The 24,465-nt window shown below is 41.0% G+C and overlaps 1 protein-coding gene across 1 annotated transcript in view; it reads right to left on the reverse strand.

Annotated features, from left to right (window-relative positions):
* The window catches only part of LOC124616630 (lachesin-like), a 195,152-nt gene that overhangs the window by 111,884 nt on the left and 58,803 nt on the right, over nt 1–24,465 (reverse strand). The window lies entirely within an intron of this gene.

The following is a 24,465-nucleotide window of genomic DNA, read 5'->3' on the forward strand; positions in this document are numbered from 1 at the left end:
GTAAAACATGGATGATAAGCACTTCAAGAAGAGAATAGAAAAATTTGAAATATATTTCCGGAAGGATGTATCTGAAGCCCTGTACACATGTAAAACATGGATGATAAACACTTCAAGAAGAGAGTAGAAAAATCTGAAATATAGTTCTGCAGAAATATACTGTAGAATAGATAGGCAGATTGGATAACACATGCAGAGGTACTGAAGTGAACTTGGTTCAAATGGTTCAAATGGCTCTGGCTCTGAGCACTATGGGACTTAACATCGGAGGTCGTCAGTCCCCTAGAACTTAGAACTACTTAAACCTAACTAACCTAAGGACATCACAGACATCCATGCCCGAGGGAGGATTCGAACCTGCGACCGTAGCAGTCACGCGGTTCCGGACTGAAGCGCCTAGAACCGCTCGGCCACCGCCGCCGGCAATGAAGTGAACTGGTGTGGAAAGAAATTTATGGCAAAACTTAGGCTAAAAGAAGGGCTAGGTTGATAGGACGCAGCCTGAAGTATCAAGGAATCGTAAGTTTGATGGCAATTGGGGGAAGCGGGGAGTTGGATAGGAAAGGGGGCTGAAATTTGTAGTCAGAAACTACTGTAAAGAAGTTAAATTGGATGTAGATCACAGAGATGTAGAGGCTTGTACAGGATAGACGGTGTCAACAGCTGCATCAACCCAGATTTCTGACTGAAACTACAAGAACAAAATAATCTTGAAAAATAAACAACTTTGTTCTACGTAAAACACTCTTTTTGTCTGTGTTCCTCAAATTTTATTTTAAACAAAGTAGGTTCTGGATTGCAAGGCCATTTCATTGCGTAATTGTTTCAGAAATGTTCTCCATGTCTAAAGTGTCTATAATCTCCCACGGAAATTATAAAGCTATTTTAATGTACCGTGGTAGTACAACATACAACAAATAAATTAATTGTTGATAATATCACCACTGAAACTGAATGGTGGTTGTAGATTTCTTCTTTTATAGAACACCATAAGATATTAAGATCTTCGAAACAATAAAGATAGTTCCGTCCTCAACTCGAAGATTGATTTGAAATTCATAGTACTATTGCAGGTGTCATTCCTTTGGCTTACTCCGACCAGTTTGACTTCTGAAGTCAGTAATAAGATGATGTATAATTTTATGAGACGCATTCAAGTAGTATAGGTCGTCTGCTCATATTTAAGTTTTGACTGCCGATGCAGCAACGCCTGTTAATTGCTTATAAAGCGCAGAAATCATTGTTTTGATGCAAAGCCGTTTGACTATGCTTGAAAGTAAAAAAAAAAAAAATCTTCGGAAACGCTTGTGTGGTGTCACCGCCAGACACCACCCTTGCTAGGTGGTAACCTTTAAATCGGCCGCGGTCCGTTAGTATACGTCGGACCCGCGTGTCGCCACTATCAGTGATTGCAGACGGCAGGTCTAGTCTAGAGAGACTCCCTAGCACTCGCCCCAGTTGTACAGCCGACTTTGCTAGCGATGGATCACTGTCTACATACGCTCTCGTTTGCCGAGACGACAGTTAGCATAGCCTTCAGCTACGACCTAGCAAGGCGCCATATTCAGTTACTATAATTACTTTGTGAATCATGTACCGTCAAGAGCGACGAGTTAAGTATCATACTAATTCCGTCCGCTTTCTGAATTCTCATTCCTTGTCATGTTCCAGACCTCACATCAGTATAGTTCTTCCCTCTTCACGCCAGCTTGCGTGAGCTAAAACGCATGCATTTCGGCCTCCTCTAGTAACACGGTGTTGGCCCTTCTGCCAACACAACAGCTTGTTTCCAACATCTCTGAAATGCGTGCCTTAATCCTATTTTTCTTTTCTTTGTATTAAAAGAACTCCTCACATTCAGCAGGAGCTGTGCCTTACGGGTCTACTCGGTGTTTGACATGTGAATTTACCCACGTTGTTCAAACCACATTTTATAGTCTTGTCAAGAGAAAGCTGGGATATTGAAAACTGTGTGCAAGGTGGGTACCACGCATGGTTACCAACCATCTCAACAAGCAAAGAGTACGAGAATGTAGTCCAGTTTTATCTGGCGGTCCTGAAGGAATTAAATAATGAGATACTAAAAATAGTAGACCACAGACACACAGGTTATTTTGCAAGGTCCATCTGTGTTTTGTGGTTGTGTTATTAATTTTACACTTACCCAATTAGACACACATCAAGCTGGTAATGGTTGGATTACTGTTGCTGTTGTTCGTTATAATGGTGATAAAGTGAAGAATGTTACTGGCTTGGAAGGTTTCAATGCAAGAGTGGGTTTTTCTAGTTGAGCAGCGAAATATACTGATCAGCCAAAATATTATGATCACTCACCACCAAGACGCTGGTTGGCGCCTGGTGGCATCGCGGGCACGTGACGCGGTAACAACAGTATGAAAGCGGACCAGACACGGAGAGGACATCACACCCCAGAGATGATATGGGCTGCAAGTGGGGAAATCCACTGATGTAAGCAGCTTTGACAAAGGGCAGGATGTTATTACGCAGAGATGTGGACGGGTACCTCGGAAACGGCGAAGTTGGTCGAATGTTCACGTGCTACTGTCATGAGCACCTATGAAAAGATGTAGGACAGAGAAACTACCACTGGGCACAAAATCTTTGGGCGTCCACGACTCTTCACAGAACGTGGCGTTCGGAGCTTTGTCTACTCTGTAAACTAGGATCTATGGTGATCTGTGGCATCTCTGTGCTCTTGCACAGTGCTGGTGCACGCACAAGTGTTTCGGAGAACACCATTCATCGTACATTGACGAACATGGAGCTCCACAGTAGGCCATCACTACATGTGGGCATGCTTATCCAACAGCATCGTCAGTTATGATGGCACGGGATGATCGGGATTCGACAGTCGATCAATGGAATCGCGTCGGCTTTTCGGGTGAACCACATTTTTGCTGCACTAGGTCGATGGTCATCTCCACAAACGCCGTCATTAGGGTGAATGGGGGCTTAAAAAGTGCGGCGCGTCACGGACGTAAGTTGATGGGAGCAGTATTACGCTATGGGATACATTCTCCTGAGCTTACATGGGACTAGTGATAGTAATCGAAGACTCGCTGATAGCTATGAACCACCTGCACCCCTTCATGCTTGATGTCTAGTCCGACGGCGATGTAATCTTTCAGCAGTACAACTATCAATGTCTAGGAGCCAGAACAGTGCTACCGATATTTGAAAAGCATTATAATGAACTCAAGTTGCTGTCTAGGCGATCGAATTCGCCTGAGGTAAATCTTATGGAGCCCATCGACTCGCTATCGGACGCCATTATCGCGCACGTAAAGCAGCGGCCCGTTATTTCCGCGAATTACATGATCTGTGCGTAGACATCTAGTGACACATTCCTCCACAAATCTACCAACAATCTGTCGAATCCCTGATACGCAGAATGTGTTGATGTATTTCGTTCCAAAGACGAACAAACACGTTATTAAGCATGTGGTCATAACGTTTTGGCTCATCAGCGTGACTAAATGTGACGGAGGAAAGTTTTTGGGTCATTGTCGACGAACATGGACATGTATATCTATACTAACGTGGAAACAAAGGAAGTAAATGTAGGGCGCCAAACTTCGCCGAAATCGATAAAATAAAGTAATGGCCTTATTCGAGGTTACCGTTTTGTGGGCCGAAAAGGACGTTCTTCTGATTGGTTTATCGGCACATGTGTAAACAGCTGTAACTGATGTGTATTGAGAAACGCTCAATAGGTAAAGGTGTGCCACCCAAAATTTACAACAAGGGAAGCTGCGGCCTGGTACCCAGCGACTGTCACTTCAACTAGCACTTCAGAGAACGGCTTGCTCACGGTTCGATGATGACGGGAACTCAATACCGTCGTTGTCAACTGGTGCGATACAAAGGTGGAACTTCTATGTAAAGCTGTTGAAGATGTTAGTGCAACCTAACGATAGGTAATTAGAAGACAACATCGATTACCTGGGAAAAGGAAGTAGATTTGTAGATGTAAGTAGGCTGTTTATGTTTTCTCTATGTAAGTAGGCTGTTTATGTTTTCTTATTGGCAACGTTACGTAGCGCTCAATATGAAAATCACTGGCTGTGCTGTGTGCAGTCTGTGGCTAGTTTACATTGTTGTCTGCCATTGTAGTGTTGGGCAGCGGCAGCTGGATGTGAACAGCGCGTAGCGTTGCGCAGTTGGAGGTGAGCCGCCAGCAGTGGTGGATGTGGGGAGAGAGATGGCGGATATTTATAATTTGTCATGAACTGATATATATATTATGACATGTGATGATATTAAGGTAAATACATTGTTTGTTCTCTATTAATATCTTTCATTTGCTAACTATCCCTATCAGTAGTTAGTGCCTTTAGTAGTTTGAATCTTTTATTTAGCTGGCAGTAGTGGCGCTTGCTGTATTGCAGTAGTGGGAGAAACGAAGATTATTGTGAGGTAAGTGATTTAGTGATTTGTGAAAGGTATAGTTTAATGCTAGTCAGGGCCATTATTTTGTAGGGAATTTTGAAAGTCAGATTGCGTTGCGCTAACAAAATATTGTGAGTCAGGTTAAGCACAGTCTTGTATAAATTGTTTAAAGGGGACTTTCATATAGAGAATTAAAATGGCTAGTAAATTTTTTTTCCAGCTGCACCGCGGTGAAGCATCTCACTTCTCACGTTAACTAATAATTGCCAGCCATGAAAGAAACGATATAAATTACGGAGGAAACCCTTGGCGCCAATGAGTACAGAACATCGCATCACACGCACAAGCCCTTTGCCTTGATAACCAATTGGAACAATAACAACAGAAAAGCGGCTTGTTACTCAAAATCTGCAATTAGCTGGTATAAGTATAAAGTTGAAAAACATAAACAGTCAGGGTGTTTTCCCCTATATAGCAAGATCCGCACTCAGGTCACTTAAAATGCAACAATTTAATCAAGGCATGAACCACCACACAGTTCTCTGAGACAATAAATTTATTTCATTATATTCGTGAACTAAATGAGGCAATATTTCGTACGTTTAAAACGTTGGGCAACTTGAAATAGCCCTTGAACAATCGTGAAAATGGCGATAGAGCTTGTATTTTTATTTTTTTTTCTATTTTATATTTTAAGTCTTCAGTCTTCTGGCTGGTACGATGCAGCTCGTAGTGAATTCTCCTACTATGACGTCATTTTCATCTCAGAGTAGCAACTACAACCTATTTTCTCAATTATTTCCTGGATCTATTCCAATATCTATTCTTTCTCTTTAGTTTTTGCCCACTACAGCTCCATGTATTACCATGGAAGTTATACTCCGACGTCTTATGTCCTATCATCTTGTCCCTTCTTCTTGTCAGTGTTTTCTATATATTCCTTTCCTTGCCGATTCTGCGGAGAATCTCCTCATTCCTTACACTGTCAGTCCACCTAATTTTCAACGTTCTTCTGTAGCACCACATCTCAAATGCTTCGATTGTCTTCTCTTCCTGTTTTCCCACAGACAATGTTTCACTACCACACTATGGTGTGCTTCAAAACTACTTTCTCAGAAATTTCTTCCTCAAATTAGAGGCTATGTAGGATTTTCTTGGCCAGAAATGGCTTTTTTTTTTGCTAGTGCTAGTCTGCTTTTTATGTCTACATTGCTCCGTCCATCATGGGTTACTTTGTTGCCTGGGTAGCAGGATTCCGTAACTTCGTCTACATTGTGAACCCCAGTTCTGATGTTAAGTTTCTCACTGTTTTCATTTCTGCTACTTCTCATTACTTTCATCTTTCTTCAATTTCCTCTCTTTCTTCTTTCCAGCAGACTGGATGCATGAGGTGTGAAGCTGATTCTACGATAATTCTCGCACTTATCACTTCTTGCTATCGTCGGAATTGTGTAGATGATGTTTTTCCGAAAGTTTGATCGTATATCGCCAGTCTTATAAATTCTACACGCTAAAGTGAATAGTTGTTTTGTTGCCACCTCACCCAATGATTTTGGAAATTCCGATAAAATTTTATCCATCCCTAAGTGACTTCTACTTCTATATTCCTGAATTTCTTTGAATGTTTTTGTACTTCCTTCTTTCATATAACTGAAGTATTTCTTCTGTTACCCATAGTTTCTTCGTAGTTACCCTCCTTGTTACTATGCTTTTTTTTTCAACATCTGTCAGTACTTCCGTATCTCATTTCTTCGTGCGTTGTTTCTTCCTGACAAGTCAGTTAGTCTTCAGACTATGCTTAATCATTGCTAAATAGTGATATGAGTCTATATCTGTTCCTAGGTATACTTTACTATTCAATATCTGATTTCGGAATCTCTGCTTGACCATGGTGTAGTCTAACTGGAATCTTTCCGTACCTCCCGTCCTTTTGCACGTATACCGCCTTCTATTGTGATTCTTGAACAGAATATTCGCTATTACTAGCTGAAATTTATTGCAGAAGTCAATCAGTCTTTCTCCTTCCTACTAACGAACCCGTATTCTGTCGTAATCCTCTCTTCTATTCCTGCCTCTTACACAGCATTCCAATTCCCCATGACAATTACATTTTCATCTCCCTTTACGTATTGGATTACCCGTTCAGTACTCTCATACACTTGCCCTATCTCTTCAGCTTGCGACAACGGCATATATACCTGAACTACTGATTTCGGTGTTGGAATGCTGTCGATTCTGATGAGGATAGCCCAATCACTGAACTGTTCACAGTAACTCATTCTGTGCCCTACCTTCGTAATCATAACGAATCCTACTCCCGTTATACAATTTTCTGCTGCTGTTGATACTGTTACCCTGTTATGCTGCTGTTACCCTATAATCATCTGACCAAAAATCCTTGTCTTCTTTCCATATCACTTCACTGACCCTTCGTATATATATAGACTGAGACTTTGCGTTTCCCTTTTCAGATTTTCTACCGTTCCTACCACGTTCAAGCTTCTGACATTCCACGCCCCGACTCGTAGTATATTATCATGTCGTTGGTCATTCAATCTTTTTCTCATGGTCACCTCGCTCATGGCAGTCCCCTCCCAGAGATGAGGTCCTGGCGTGGAATCTTTTGCCAATGTAGAGATCACCATAACTCTTTTTCAGTTACAGACCGTATGTCCTGTGGAATGGTTCAAATGGCTCTGAGCACTATGCGAGTTAACTTCTGAGGTCATCAGTCGCCTAGAACTTAGAACTAATTAAACCTAACTAACCTAAGGACATCACACACATCTATGCCCGAGGCAGGATTTGAACCTGCGACCGTAGCGGCCGCTCGGATCCAGACTGTAGCGCCTAGAACCGCACGGCCACTCCGGCCGGCTCCTGTGGATACCCACAATTTATTTTTAATGCATTGGTTTTCATTGTTTTCTGAATCTTCGTACTGTTGATCAATGTTGATTCTTCCGCCGTAACTGGTAGCGTTATTGGAATTATATACCCGTAAACTAGAAGAGTGGCGGTATATGGAAGGTGACGTGTCACGCTAGTGGTTATCAGACATACAAAACCTCGAGACGATCTTCGCTGCGAGGAAGAGCGTCGATGAATCTTCAACTGCGAGCGACGCATTTGATGAGGGTACAGATTAGCGTGAGTGCGTCGCGGGGAAGTTCAACAGCGTCCACTGGCAGACGCAACAAGAGGGAGAGAGGCGTTATGCATCACGGAGAGGCTTGCTGTTGAAATTGGGAGTGCGTCCTTCCAGGCAGAGTCAGGCAGCAGACATTGCTTCAGTCCACATAATTCTTGCTAAATGACCACCACGAGAAAATCAGACAAATTGGATCTCATATAGGGTGGTCAAAAAGAAACTGGCCCAAATAATGTTTCATACCCGTTAAGAAAGACGTCCCAACTTATATTAATTAAAATAATAGCACACTATAAAACAATATAGCTACATTGTTCACTGAAACGTTGTAAGTAAATACGAATATAAGACAAATAAATCTCCGAATATGTATAATGAAGATGGCAACGCAGTAACCGTGTATAGTATGGGTCAGGAGATACATGAAATGTCAGTGTAGAGCGTATACCGAAGACCGGGATGAAGGCGATGATACAAGCCCCCGGAATCAGCAACAAAAACTGCTAGATGTATGCGCAGTATAAATCTGTTGTACGACAGAGTAGCGCGTAGTACTGCTGCCAGCGATAAACACAACAAATTATCCCAAATTCCTGCAATAAATAGTCTTACAACCTGTTTACCCTCGAGCGGGCGCACCTGTGTATAAGGTACACCATCCGCAAATAACATTGTCGTCTACAAATCCATTGTTGTTTTACAATAGCAAGTCGCTACCTGTTCCTGCATTATTGTTTCAGATAGCACAATGAGATGTGAGTCATAGGTTCACGTGAGCTACAGTAATTTAAAATGAACTGCGAGTGTGTCAGTGTACAAAGAACGCTACGCGCTCAGTCATGTAAGTAATTTTTCCTTCACTTTTATTTCATTCCTTTTTAATCGAATCAAAAGGTAACACATAACAAACGGGTATACCACGATCCAGGGCGAGATCAAAGCTGACAGACAACGAGCTTGATTGGTTACTCAACGAGGATCCAGAGTTCAACTCTCTACCAGACAACGAAAACGATGACGACTCTGAAGAAGAAGAGGAATTTATCACACCAAGTGACCACGATTAAGATTCTGATCAAGTCCACGATTCAGATGCTGACTGTGAGGGGATACACTCCACTAATGGTATTTTTATTGGGCGGGACAAAACGTGTAAACTGGAATGAAATATGTCCTAATGTGACTTCAGAAACAAAAAGAATATTGTGAAAATATTCCTTGGGCCTACACTTGTTGCCAGAGGGGTCACAAGCGAAACAGCGGTTTTATGAACAATAGTTAGCCTGGAAATGATTTATGAAATTGTAAAATAGGCGAATATATTATTCAGTCTAAGAAAGAATGTGTACAACATGCAATAGAAAAGGATGCTATGAAAATTGCAAGGTGTGAAATAATGGCATTCTTGGGATTGCTGAATCTCATCAGGACTAAGAAATCAAACCACACAAATGTGACTGAACTGTGGACAACAGATGGTAAGGTGGGAACTTTTCAAACTGTGATATCTCATAAAGGGCTCGCACTAGAATCCTGCAGCAAACACCACTGACATTCTAATTTACGCTACTTAGTTTGTCAGTGTAAGTAGTCATTGTTCCATTTAAAATGATAATGTTTGACAAAATAATACACTTTCTTAGCATTATTACAATTTTTTTCTTGGCTAACAGTACGAGCCCCTGATTACAAATCCTTTCTGTAAAAATCGCACATCAATAGTACTTTCTATTTCCGCAACATTTGCTGTGAAAGTTTTAGGTGATTCGCCTGGGATACGTATATCCATTTTTATAATATGTATTGATTCTTCTATCAGCAACATTACGCCCCCTTTGGAGAACTCCATCGCTCTCGCAAACCATGTCACAACAATAAAAATAGAGAACATAGCAAACGAAAGCCTTCCGTTATGATGGCGCCAAAGATGAGAGAACACGAACTTCCTCTGATGATACGGCAAGAGAGCGAGAACTAGCGGAACACGAGTGAACACAAGCGGATGCGGAACGTACAAGACGGAATGCCGTTTGCTCACCCGCCAAGCGTTTGCGCCAGAGACAAATCTCGTTTGCTGTTGCACGTCCGTTTTTATTTGCCTCGGGAGCTTCATACGGAGATGTTCGTCTTGTGACAAATACCAAGTGATCTTAATGTAAATGTGCAAATTATTTGAACTGTAAGCCACTTTCTTGCGCGGGCGATTCCGCACAAGGAGTTACTTTATCTACAGTGAAGCTTGTGCAGTTTCTCAGGTCACGAGACCACCTTCCCAGATTACAAATACTACCATTTAACTCGAAGACGGAGCGCTGATGTCGTGCAGGTCACAGTTGGAATGCGTCGACTGATCAGGAAAGCAAGGCATGAAATACACGTTAGTATCAATTTGTGGGCACGCAGTGTTGACAAAAAAAGGACTGTACACGTTATGGGACGACTTAACAGAAGCTCTTTATAACCATCTTCTACTCGACAAATTATAAATGGAGAACATTACCTTTGCAGGACGACAATAGATATACAGGGTGGTCCATTGATAGTGACCGGGCCAAATATCTCACGAAATAAGCATCAAACGAAAAAACTACGAAGAACGAAACGCGTCTAGCTTGAAGGGGAAAACCAGATGGCGCTATGGTTGGGCCGCTAGATGGCGCTGCCATAGGTCAAACGGGTATCAACTGCGTTTTTTTTAAATAGGAACCCCCATTTTTTATTATATATTCGTCTAGTACGTAAAGAAATATCAATGTTTTAGCTGGACCACTTTTTTTGCTTTGTGATAGATGGCACTGTAATAGTCACAAACGTATAAATGCGTGGTATTTGCTTCGTGATACATTACCCGTGTTAAAATGGACCGTTTACCAATTGCGGAAAAGGTTGATATAGTGTTGATGTATGGCTATTGTGATCAAAATACCCAAAGGACGTGTGCTATGTATGCTACTCGGTATCCTGGACGACATCATTCAAGTGTCCGGACCGTTCGCCGGATAGTTACGTTATTTAAGGAAACAGGAAGTGTCCAGCCACATGTGAAACGTTAACCACGACCTGCAACACATAATGGTCCCCAAGTAGGTGTTTTAGCTGCTGTCACGACTAATCCGCACATCAGTAACAGACAAATTGCGCGAGAATCGAGAATCTCAAAAACGTCGGTGTTGAAAATGCTACATCAACATCGATTGCACCCGTATCATATTTCTATGCACCAGGAATTGCATGGCAACGACTTTGAACGTCGTGTACAGTTCTGCCACTGGGCACAAGAGAAATTATGGACGATGACAGATTTTTTGCAGACGTTCTATTTAGCAACGAAGCGTCATTCACCAACACCGGTAACGTAAACCGGCATAATATGCACTATTGGGCAACGGAAAATCCACGATGTCTGCGACAAGTGGAACATCAGCGACCTTGGCGGGTTACTGTATGGTGCGGCATTATGGGAGGAAGGATAATTGGCCCCCATTTTATCGATGGCAATCTAAATGGTGCAGTGTATGCTATTTCCTACGTAATGTTGTACCGATGTTACTACAAGGTGTTTCACTACATGACAGAATGGCAATGTACTTCCAATATAATGGATGTCCGGCACATAGCTCGTGTGCGCTTGAAGCGGTATTGAATGGCATATTTTATGACAGGTGGATTGGTCGTCGAAGCACCATACCATGGCCCGCACGTTCACCGGATCTGACGTCCCCGGATTTCTTTCTGTGGGGAAAGCTGAAGGATATTTGCTATCGTGATCCACCAACAACGCCTGACAACATGCGTCAGCGCATTGTCAATGCATGTGCGAACATTACGGAAGGCGAACTACTCGCTGTTGAGAGGAATGTTGTTACACGTATTGCCAATGACGGACATCATTTTGAGCATTTATTGTATTAATGTGGTATTTACAGGTAATCACGCTGTAACAGCATGCGTTCTCAGCAATGATAAGTTCACAAGAGTACATGATCACATTGGAACAACCGAAATAAAATGTTCAAACGTACCTACGTTCTGTATTTTAATTTAAAAAACCTACCTGTTACCAACTGTTCGTCTAAAATTGTGAGCCATATGTTCGTGACTATAACAGCGCCATCTGTCACAAAGTGAAAAAAGTGGCCCAACTAAACGTCATATTTCTTTACGTACTACACGAATATGTAATAAAAAATGGGGTTTCCTATGGCAGAGCCTGTGGTGTCACCGCCAGACACCACACTTGCTAGGTGGTAGCTTAAATCGGCCGCGGTCCATTTAGTACATGTCGGACCCGCGTGTCGCCACTGTGTGATCGCAGACCGAGCGCCACCACAAGGCAGGTCTCGAGAGACGGACTAGCACTCGCCCCAGTTGTACGGACGACTTTGCTAGCGACTACACTGAAGAAGCCTCGCTCCTTTGCCGAGCAGATAGTTAGAATAGCCTTCAGCTAAGTCCATGGCTACGACCTAGCAAGGCGCCATTAGCCTTACATAGTCTGATAGTTATCGTATTAAATGTCTCATCAAGAATGCTGTATTCACATGAAGGAATAAAAGTTAAGTATTCGAGGAGCTGCATACTTTTCTTATTAGCATTCACTACTTATCCTGTTCCAGAATTCACGCCCGTCTGCGTTAGATAGCGTGCATTTCGGCCTCCTCTATCTACAAGGTGTTGGCACATTTGCCAACACATCAGAGCCTTCTAGCGGGCCAACCATAGCGCCGTCTGGTTTCCCCCTTCAAGCTAGACAAGTTTCGTTCTTTGTAGTTTTTTCCTTTGACACTTATTTCGTGAGATATTTGGCCCGGCCACGATCAATGGACCACCCTGTACATTACGCATGACGGGGTACCACCCAATTTTCTACGCTAGTCACCACAGTACCCAGACACGTATTTTTAGTGAGTCACATATTAGTCGAGGAGGTCTCGTAGCATGGCTTCCCCTTCCACTTGACATTAATCCTCTAGATTTCTGGCTATAGGGACATCGAAAGGCATTGGGGTATTTGACAGCCACCCACAACATACAGCCGCTACAGAAGTTTGTAACCCATGCATGTGACTAAACCCAAGAACGGCCATGTATGTTCGCACCTCATGGGAAGAACAGTTGGTAGATGCTTACGAAAGAGTGGGAAACACGTAGAGAAACTCATACACTCTCGTTAGGCTGATGAGTGCCACAAAACTGAATAGTTTGCATGTTTCTAGAATATCACCCTGCACAAGATTTACAACTGCCAAACATAAATTCTGTGTGAGATCTCGAATTTGTCTGTTCTCTTTTTTCAATCAGATTACTCCACGGACAAATATCTCTGGAGTTTTGAAGCACAAGAGCTGATGAAAATTTAGTACGACTCCGTAATAAATGTTTAGATTAAAGGGCGCTGAATTTGCCTGTTTAACATTACAGTTACTCCCAGCACTGACCATAAATAAAGGGTCACATATAAACAGAGTTCGATTGTAAATATTTAATACAATTAATAATTCATTATAGATGGACCGAAATTATTAATAAAGAGAGGGCGCATTTAGCACGCTTTAATGAAAATTGGTGGGAGCTGAAAGGCAATGAAACACATGATGTCTGTGATATTAATTATATAACTGATAATTTTTAGTGTACTTTGCGATTTAGCGTAGAAGGGAATTGTCAATCGGCGGCGGATTTATAATGCCACAATTCCAGAATACGCTTACATAAATTATGTATTGAACAGAATCCTGTCCCTGCTCATAACGCGGAATTTCGGTGCGCATTAAACTCACCTATCATCGAGAACGCAAGTTAATTTAATATCTCCTCTCCCGTATCGAGTGGGCACATCTCGGCAAGCAGACAAGTCACAAAGTCACACCTGCACATTGTGATCTCATTGTTTACTTCTGATTTAATTTTTTAACTGTCAACGTTTGGCGCACACGCCATGCATCCTGTCTGTACCGTATTACGTATGTGGTTCATCTGCACTTAATAGGCCCGGTCGCTTTGTTTTAAATTTTTCAGTAAATTCTCCGTTCTTTCAATTTCAAACCTACTCACACACAAATTATAATGTTATGGTATGAGAGATCGTTTAACAAGAACAAACATAGGTTACCAACAATCTGTTGATCCTGGTCTGTAGCTCTGACAATTAACATCAAGTAAAACGATTGGTGAAATTTCCTATATTTGTGGTAAGTTCCTATGGGACCAAACTGCTGAGGTCATCGGTTCCTAGGTTTAATCACTACTTAATCTAACTTAAACTTACAAGGGGAGGCCGCCAATTGTGAAATTCAGATTCGATTCATACTGCGCATAATAAAAGCTCATGGCCAGAGGTGTAATGTGGCAAAGCACCAAGATGCACTTCTCAGCCGTTGTCGAGAAAATCGACAGTTAAAAGAAACCGTTGCAGTGAAATACTCTCTACGAGTAACACTTTTCTACAGCGTCGTGGCGCACCGGCAAGCGCTCGGGTTCATAATCCGAAAGTCGCCGGATCGAATCTCGCGCCATGCAATCTTTTATTATTATTAGTTTTTTGTAATTCATATATATATAAACTATTAATGAATTGCTTATGCATCTTGGTGAAGGCGGATCGCTTTCCAATTGTACCGCCTCCATTTTTCCGTTTGTTTAACAGGGTGTACCAAAGCTCTCACGTCCGCACTGATTATATATATATAATTCCCGGCAATCAGTTGCAACAATTATGAATATAATAAGTTGTTGAAAGTCGTTTGTCGTGGAAAAACTGGAGACTTCGAACATCATTATGTTTTCCGCAAACAAAGTTGTATTTCACAAATGTTATTAATTGTCTTCATAATGTTAACCACGTATAGTTAACGGAAGACGTAGAAACGATATTCCGAAACGAATACGTATAGCGTAAGTCAAACATTCGAATTAGAATAGAGACCCACGAACACAAATTTGCTGTGACAGGTATGAAATATAAACTCCGTTACTCGCTCGATACACTTGAAGGACAGATGTTGAATGGGCCGAAACGAGCCGCCGCATAACAGCGTAGTTGCCTGCTAACTTCGAAAGAAGGTAGATGCGGTCCCTAGCGCAACTTATAACATCGTCGAAAATCAGTGCGGACGTGAGAGCTTTGGTACACCCCGTTAAACAAACGGAAAAATGGAGGCGGTACAATTGGAGAGCGATCCGCCTTCACCAACATGCATAAGCAATTCATTAATGTTTGAATTACAAAAAACTAATAATAAAAAATTGCATGGCGCGAAATTCGATCCGGCGATTTTCGGATTACGAACCCGAGCGCTTACCGCTGCGCCACGACACTGTAGACGATTATTAATCGTAGAGAGTATTTCACCGCAACGGTTTCTTTTAACTGTCGATTTTCTCGACAACGGCTGAGAAGTGCATCTTGGTGCTTTGCCACATTACACCTCTGGCCATGAGCTTTTATTATGCGCAGTATGAATCGAATCTGAATTTCATAATTGGGGGCCTCCCCTTGTTAAACACACCCATGCCCGAATGAGGACTCGAACCTCGGACTGGGGGAGAGGGGGGGGGGAGGTGGGGGGGACCGCGCGAACCGTTGCAAGGCGCCGTAGGGCGCGCGGCTGCCCCGCGTGGCGAAATTTCCTTTCATTTTTGTAGCCCACAGACGAGGAATAGTTTCAGCCGAAGAATTCCAGCTAACTGCAGATCTGTTCGTGGTGTTTTGCACCTATGAAAATCTCTCTAGTTACTAATGCCAAATAAAAGATAATCCACGAGTGAAACGTCATAAAATAAAGCTGCAAGCTCTTTTCCTCGCTTATATGTTTCCTGAAATTAAATACCTACAAAATACCTTTCGCCTTTATAAGTCTTCGTATCTCAAAAGACTGTGGTTCGCAAAGACAGGGAGGGGTTGGGGGATGGGGGATAGATTCGTTGCTTACTTAGCATGGTTTTAGGGTCCTTAACGTTGCACTAATTCACCTGTATTATACAGCAATCAAATCTTTTCAACCAAGCAACCAAAGTGCTAAAACATCGATAGGATGATTAAACTGAAGGAAATAAACGCATCTAGAACTTCAAACAGTAAGACATTACAGTCACGTGAATATTATTCAGTGTACTATTACAGACTCAATGCCTTGCTCTTCAAGGGCTGTTAGATTGTGTTTCGTTAAAGTTGAGTTAAAAAGAAGTGTTCTAAATATCTACAAATCCGAGACAATGTGACAATTTACAAATGCTGATCCGATCTAAAATTTCTGATGTATAAACTTTCAAAGCCACCTTGTTCTTCGCGTGTTTAAATTCCAGTGTTACTGTCTTACGGCGTTGGCGATGGCATCGGTTGACATCTTCTATCTTGTATGGTAAAGCAGAGAAATCTTAGTATTATTCCAGTTTTGCAGAATTGTCTTCCTCCATAGACATTCTGCAAATAATTTCGTAAATTCGTTATGCGTTACTTGTCCTCCAGCTTTAGAGTTTCTATTATGCCACTATACTCTCCATGCACAACTCATTTCTTCATAGCTCTAATCACTTAACTCATCTAATCTCGCATACTTTTGGAAAATTATTAGTTTGAATATATTATTTTTCTGATTTATCTCATAAAGTTTATAAATATTTAAGGAAACATTGAAGCTTGTCTCCCTAATGCTTGTTACTGTGCCTCCTCACATTTTATTTGACGAAATGTAGTATCTGTGTAATTCAGGTTTCAAACACTTATTTTTTCAAATTTTTCTTGTATCAAAGTTTCATGTATCTTTACCACTCTCACATTCGCATGACGACATTTGAACATTTTTGGCTAACTTTACAGTTTTCCTGTTGGCGTTTAAAACAGGCTGGCACTTTCTCTATAACAGTTTTGTTATTTCAAAATTAATTCACTGAATTCGAACTCCTTGACATCAGGTGTATTAGGTATAGAACTACACCCGAGTAGTGACATATGAAAATTTGTTCGATACCGGGATTCGTACCCGTATTCACCACTTCGTCACAAGTGGTCGTCTTAACCTTTTCGGTCATCCCTGGACGTTGCGCGGACCAACCCAAACTACCATATGTCACACTATCTACATCCTTACACCGAAGTCCAGTGAATTCATCACCTAATTCTTGCAATACTTCCTGGATTCCCACAACAGAGAGAATGAGAAAACGAGGACTCGAGGTCAGTGTTGTTGTCGTCGTGTGTCCGTCGAGGCTTGTAATAGGCTGTAGGCAGAGTGAGATACGGCAATTTGTGTCGGTCGGAGGAGCGCACACGGGTAACCGAAGACGACTGCTTGTGTTAAGCGGAAAACTGATGTGAAGGAATTCGCCGCCAGCGAATTAATTTCGAGTTGTATGCTATAGCTGTGGATCTTCAACAGTACCTGTTCAGGCATGAATGTAAATATAACAATCGAAATTTTCCAATCTTTAGCTTTCTGTACGCTTGCAACATTTATGCTTTCCCTTCAGTAAACTAGTTAAATATCAGAGGCCAACAGCTGCTAAACCTTTATAACGAAAGTAGCTTTTTCTTGTGTTTTTAGTGTGCTCAACCTAAAATGATCACAAAAGAACCGGCCTACCATTTTCACAGATATGTATTTCGTATATTTTCTGAAATTAAAAGCACTCTAATAATGTTTCAAGTGCCTCTGCGAGAAGCTACCCTTTTTGTCATGTTTCTTGAACGTGAAATTTTGAAAACGACGTTGAATTGTCTCTTCGAATAATAAGTGACTGTGAACGAGTCAGAGGCATTTGTATAATGAAGAAAGTTCTCACTGTGCAAGGAAAACAATATGTGTTATACTTCTGTTCCGACCAAAATACCAGATATGTTCAGGAAGTTAGGCTGTTGATGAGCATGATATGAGATATGAGGTATCATACACTTTATGAAGAGTTACCTTGATTTTTTCTCTGAAAGTTTGTGGAACGCTTACGTCAAGACGTCAAAACGATGGAAAGCTATAACACGAATACGATGAAAGACCACTGTTGGTAACTTCACGCAAACCAACAATCGGCAGTTCATGGCAGAGAAAAGTGTTAGTTACTCTAAGGAGAAGAGAAAAAGGAAATACAAGCACATGACACCTATTTTATTTGTAAAAGGGATTTTTTTTCATATTTAAACTTCAAAGAAACCTTTGTTTATGTTGAAAAATTAAATTACTTTGCATTACAATTAAGCAGGTTTTACTCATTTCCTAGTTCATAATGAAGTCACATTGTGACAAAATCATACGTGATAGAAAAAACTGAGTTCATGTAAAGATTGAGTGCCCAAAACTCAATGAGTTTAAGCTGTTACCTAACATAGCATAATAACAACCATTTTCATTGATTATAAAATCTTTTGTTAGATGATAACTTTCCTGATGTGTTCAGTTCTTCCCAGCTTTCTGCCTATTTTTAGTTTACAGCTGGCCAAGCGGTTCTAGGCGCTACAGTCTGGAACCATGTGACCGCTACGGTCGCAGGTTCGAATCCTGCCTCGGGAATCGATGTGTGTTTTGTCCTTAAGTTAGTTAGGTTTAAGTAGTTCTAAGTTCTAGGGGACTGATGACCTCAGAAGTTAAGTCCCATAGTGCTCAGAGCCATTCGAACCTTTTTTTAGTTTACAGCATGGTGGCCTCTGAACATTTACATTTATAGAGCATTACAGAAAATTCACATTATGGACAGTATCATTACTGCATTGTAAAAACGACCCATATCATTTCATTTCCATTTTGTCTTTTGCAAGTACATCGTCGACATGCTTCTGCAGGATGAGCGTGTTCAGGGCAAGAACCTTGTTCTCCACGACCAAGGCATCAAACGTATGCCTTCTGTCATTTCCATGCTTTATCTCTTGTCATTTCTGGCATCGTGCTCAAAGTTACACAATGAAGAACATTTTTGCGTTTTTTTTTCTTTTTTTGTGAAACTGAATTAAAATCCGTTATCATCATCTTACATAAGATTGTTTCCCATTTCTCAAATTCTATCATCTTTCGAAGGGGTCTTAAAACTCCTCATCAGAATATGAGGACATTGTTGCATGTTCTTCATTTGATTTTTGAAATCAATCTTGCTGCAGTGCTTGAGGTTCTTTCAGTATCTGTTACAGTGTTTCTGATTTTCAAGTTTACCATAAAACTTACACCTGAATATTATGCCAGTTCTGTTCCTAACAAGGGAACCTCCCCATCGCACCCCCCTCAGATTTAGTTATAAGTTGGCACAGTGGATAGGCCTTGATAAACTGAACACAGATCAATTGAGAAAACAGAAAGAAGTTGTGTGATCCTCTTAAAATTGTGCTTCAAAACTTTTGTAAAAGATGTTTTGTTGTAAACAATCATAAGAAGCTGCTGAGAGTTTTTGTTAATAAAATTGTGCAACTAGTTTCAACTTGAGGTCATTATATGGTAGAACCTGGCTACAATACTCAAAAAGAGCATGGAATTTACACAATGAGAAAAGACATTTACTGGCCAGACAAGGTGTACAGATCTGTTAGTGTATGTGACAAGTAGTACTACAAAATAGACATCCAGTACATTCACTCGTGATTATATTACACCAGCTGTGTAATAAAATGATTGTACAGCTTTTGACCAGGTTTATAAAACAAATTGTTAATGGTTTTAGCAGGATTTTTTAGGATTTTGTGATATACTTCTTTTATTAGATAGTTGATTTGTCTTGTGAATAATTAATTGAAAATCTTTTAATAATCTTTCCTATTCTGAGAGAATGTAATCAAAGCTGCAATGTAATATGCATGGAACCTACTGAATTTTCAGATTGTAATGATTTCCCTATACGTAGAAAGAGTACAAAGCCCTAATTCAGTTCCAGTCTTGACAGTTTTGTGCCATATACCGTGTATTTTGTGCCATGTACCGTGTATTTTACATGTGAAATGTAGTTGTTGTGATATATAACACCATGGTAAGCTTGTTTATAATACTTACATTAAAAAGGTCATATATATGCACAGTGGTAAACAATTAAAGATTTTATTTTAAAACTGAAGAAAGTGTGGAATTTACTATAAAAATTTTAAAAGGAAGTGCTTACTGGTTTTAAACAGTTATCACATTAATAACTTTTGAAAACATTACTGGAAATTAACAATGATGATAGATAATGAAAATACTAATGCAATGATTTATTAAAAATTAAAAATCAGATGTCAAAACGATAACTGCTTTCGATTTTATAAAAGTCATCTACAGACCACATCTCTGAAATGTTAAACACTAATATTCTTCAGAGAGAAACAGGCATCAAAGTTACACACTTCTGTTTATAAATATTGATAGAGAGATTTAATAAAATAAAAATTTCTTACACTAACTTTTAATGTACCTTTTGACATGTGGTTTTTAGCTTTTAATAAATCTATGCAAGCAAGGCTGATTAGCATTTTAATTGGTTATTATATTGCAGGATGTTTTTCCTCTTAGTAACAACTTTGTGCTTTTGTTGAGTATTGTATCATGGTTCTGCCAGATGATGACATCAAGGTTGAAATTTGTTCCACAGTATTCAAAATACAAAATGTTGGTAGTCTGTGGTCGTTATTTACAAGAAAATGATTTTATATAAGTGAGTAAAAATTGTTGTCATTCCAGGGTAAGTCGGTTAGTTGTATGATGGTTATTAGGGTCTCCCAAACTTTGCATGTGAGAGGTCCACAGTGGCAATGTGCTTTCGAGTTAGATTATTGGTGGTCTCTAGAAAGTGACTCCAGAAAGAATGGGTTTTAACTACAAAATCTATTTTGTGTGCGTTAATTATTTCTCACAGATATCATTAAACAGAGGTAAAGTGGTGGAAGTCTTCCACAGAAAAAATAATCCTTAGGTATAGGACGGGCAAGATGCGGTTTTGCGTTATCTTGCTGAGAGATGATGTCACGCCCTTAACTGGCCAGAAACCGAACGGCTGCTGCCCAGGTTACCAACTAAACGAAGCAGAGGTGGTTGTGTTGTGCACCCAATACGGCACATTACCACCACTCTAGATGTCACGTCTGTATGACGACGACGATGGCCATATTGAAAGAACCTCCACAGATGGTTACATTCGTCGTCACGCTGTTTTCAGAGCTGATACTTGTCTGAAAAACTGACGTGGTGTCACTCTTGGGTCCAGTGTTGTCGCTGGACGTACCTTTGTTGCTGTGTCTCTCTTTCTGCTGCCACAAGGGAAATCAAATGACGTCATTGTGCTGACAACCCGTGGTACTCCAGCTATCGTCATATTGTCCGTGTCATTACTTAACTCGCAGCAAACAAGCCCACTTTGTGACTCAGGTGATATGACATGTCTGTACAATATTGCACAGTTGAGTGAAGAATATGCACACTGGTCAGCCAGACCACTATGAACAACGACCTGCGATAGCAGCGTCAGCTGGCGAGGCATCACTGCTAGTCAGACACATGCAATGTGCATCTAGTATCTACAAGCATGCCGTCTGTGTGTAGAATGGAGAAGGTACGCGACCTCTCTGAGTTTGACCGACTTGTCAGGTACTGTGATGAGTGTTCTCAACACGTGCGAAACCAACGTGAAACCAAGTCTAGATGTAGTGGGGTTGGGCGACCGCCCCTCATTATAGGTGTCAGACATCGTACGCTGGGCAGGCTGATAAAGCAGGACATGTGGCGAACTGTGGCAGAACTAACATCAGACATTACTTCTGGGCAGAGTACAAGTGTGTCTGAATACACAGTGCTCCGAAAACTACTAACGATGGGCCTCTGCAGCTGACGATCCATGGATGCGCCAATGTTAACTCCATGACATATGACATCGGTAACTACGATTGAAATGAGCACGAGACCATCGGCACTGGATGTTGGCGCAGTGGAAGAGCTGATGTATCGTGATACCTTCTCCATCATGCCAGTGGGAGGGAGCGAATACGTCGTCTTCCAGGGGACAGAGACAAACTGGCGGCGGCTACATCATGCTCTGGGGAACATTCATATGTGCATTCATGGGTGTAGTGGAGCTCGTGCAAGACACCAATTAGGGCCAAGGAGTACCGTACATTGGTTTCGCACCACGTACACCTCTTCTTGACGATCGCATTTCCTTAGGGCAGTGACATTTTTCAGCAAGATAATTCCCCTTGTCACAAGGCCAAGAACGAAATAGGATCGTTCAAGAAACACAGTGGGGCGTTCCAAATGATGTGCTGGCCCCCAAACGTCCTACATCTGAACCTGATCAAACAAATCTGGTTTGTGATTGAACGTGGCGCCAGAGTTTATCCCACCCCTTCCCGGAATTTACAGGAATTAGGTGACTTGTGTATGGACATGTGGTGCCAACTCCTTCCAGCAACCTACTAAGGCTTCACTGCTTCCATGTCACGATGCGCTGCCACTGTTACATGTGCCAAAGGTGGACATACTGACTATTAGGTAGCTGGTCTTAATGTTCTAGTTGATCAGTGTATATCCTCTCGGGCGCTGGTCGAGTAGGGCTATTGAAACCCTGTACGCATTGAATATGGCCCATCTGAACCCATTGATTCCATAACAGTCGTTAGATTTCGACATGTGCTGATGCGATGTTGCTAATTCTTGCCCAAGGCATAAGGCCTCATAAACAATGTAGAATGCATTGCTCCTACATACTTTGTACCACTGCAGTGGAATACTGTTATCCAAACACGTAGTATACTTCATGCTAGTATAACGGCTGCGGCATGCCACCATCATCATGTTCCAGTTTTAATGGACGGGAGTGTATCTTACGTATTACAAGCTTCAAAAGATGGTATATTATTATGTTTTAGTTCTATAATGATATTGCTACAATGGTACCACTTTATAATAGGTACCTGCTAACTACATTATATTCATCTGAGAAAGTGGAGTGGTTTGAACATATTATATTGCTGCGAGGCAGGTAACGTTCAGAGAAATGAGAGCACTGTAACATTACCTTTGTTTAGGCAAGCTAACCGGCCCCGAGTATTGATACGAGGTAAGATGAATTTGTTGTATAGCTGAACTGTTGTGGGCCCAGGTTCACGGCCCACTGCGGCAGTTCCGTCTTCCAGCTAAGCGACCGGTACGAGCGCGAGCCCATTAGAAAGGCTAGCAGTTGTGCCGGAAATAGGGAAAATCTCAGTATGGGGAATTTTGATGGCCATTGCTCGCATGACCTTTGCACAGGAGACAATGCTCCAACAAATGGCGGAATGTCATAAAAGCTGAAAGACAGCTTATTACAGCTCTTTGAGAGTCTATAATAATTCACATCAAGTACAAAAGCAAATCTGAATATATCGGCGATCTCAGATAAATTAGGGGCATCCAAGGAGACAACAATAATTCAGTACCTCTAGAACTACGTAAGTTAATGTTTCACAGTGGACAAATATTTTGAAAATTAGCATCTGAATTAAAAACTTTTAATCGCTTCATGTGATTCCGACAAACGATATATCAGATAGTAGCATTGCACTATAGCTGTCATCGCTGGAAGCTAAGTACCTGTATCTATTTCATTTATTCATTTACGATGTATTTTATATATTTTCATTATGCAAATGTTTGTCGGGACATTGTACTCTCCACAGTTACACAGCAAATGAATGCCGCATGAATACCTCATATTTTGTCGTACTTGCATTTTTTTAATGAACAGTTTACTATTTAGCCAGTTACTTTATTCATATGTTGACTGCAACTGCTGTTAAAAACTGCTGATTCAAAAATGGTCAGTCGCATGTGTTAGCGGACTCCACCATTACACAGAGTGCCAAAAGACGCTGCTGTCAGGCAGGCATAAGCAATTGTATAAAAAAGATTTAACAACATTTTGCTGTCATTTATCATGAGCGCATCTGTGCAAGATTGCTGGCTTATTAATTAATGAAAAATCTGTCTTTATGGTTATAATGAATGGTATGTATGCGACCAATTATCTGTTTACTTAAATATTGTCGAAATATATTAGTTTAATCCAGAAAGTGGACAAGATGAATAAAATCATGTCTGTAGGACACAAAAATGATGCAATTTTTGTGGGATGGCTTTCAGCCAATGTAAAAGCAGACAGTAGCAGAATTTGGGAGTCAAGTGGAGACTGGGACATTTCGAGGGAAGAGCTCAAGATGATAATCAGGAGACTTTTACGTCTGTGCCGGAAGAAGACAGGCTTGCCGGTGGTAATGTGTATGATTCGGGCACACAAGTGATGGATACTGGACAGTGAACCGCCGCTATGAGACATTAACTTTTGAGGCTTAGATTCTGAAGGGGGCACTTCATGTCGAGTGCTGGAAGAAGGCAGACCTACCTGTGGCAACGTGTGTGATCCAGTCATATAGGTGACTGATTCTGCACAGTGAATGTCCACTATCATCCTTTTGAAGGGACTTTATATTTCGAGAGGTGTGACTGTGCTACAGAGTATTGTATTAAGGAGCTGGAGATACAGTTTATGTGTTAATTTGTGAATCATTGTTTTGAGCTAGTGAATATTTCGTGTGTTGTGATTGCAGAATGGACTTAGTTTGCTCATATCTTTGATGACTATTTAGTCTGGGGAATTTCTTACCATACTCGTAACGCTCTCAACATAACTTTACTGCATTTGATAAGGGTATTTTCGGTTAGTATGTTAACTCAGTATCGTAGGATCACTGTTTGTTTGAGATGTCCTTTTTTGAATAAACATTATTGAGCATAGTTCTCTCTCGTCTACAGCAATAACAGACGTTACAATAGAACCATTTTTATTAAATTATCCATTTAACTTCATTTTGTAAATCTGTGTATTTTATTAACTCGCAGTTCTAGCTAATGCATAGACTATTTGACTGCAGAATCACAGCTACAGGTCGTTATTTGCAGAGAATTATCTGCAGGACATGAAAGCAGGCG

The sequence above is a fragment of the Schistocerca americana genome, chromosome 5, assembly GCF_021461395.2.
Source record: "Schistocerca americana isolate TAMUIC-IGC-003095 chromosome 5, iqSchAmer2.1, whole genome shotgun sequence".
In the NCBI taxonomy this organism is placed as follows: Eukaryota; Metazoa; Arthropoda; class Insecta; order Orthoptera; family Acrididae; genus Schistocerca; species Schistocerca americana.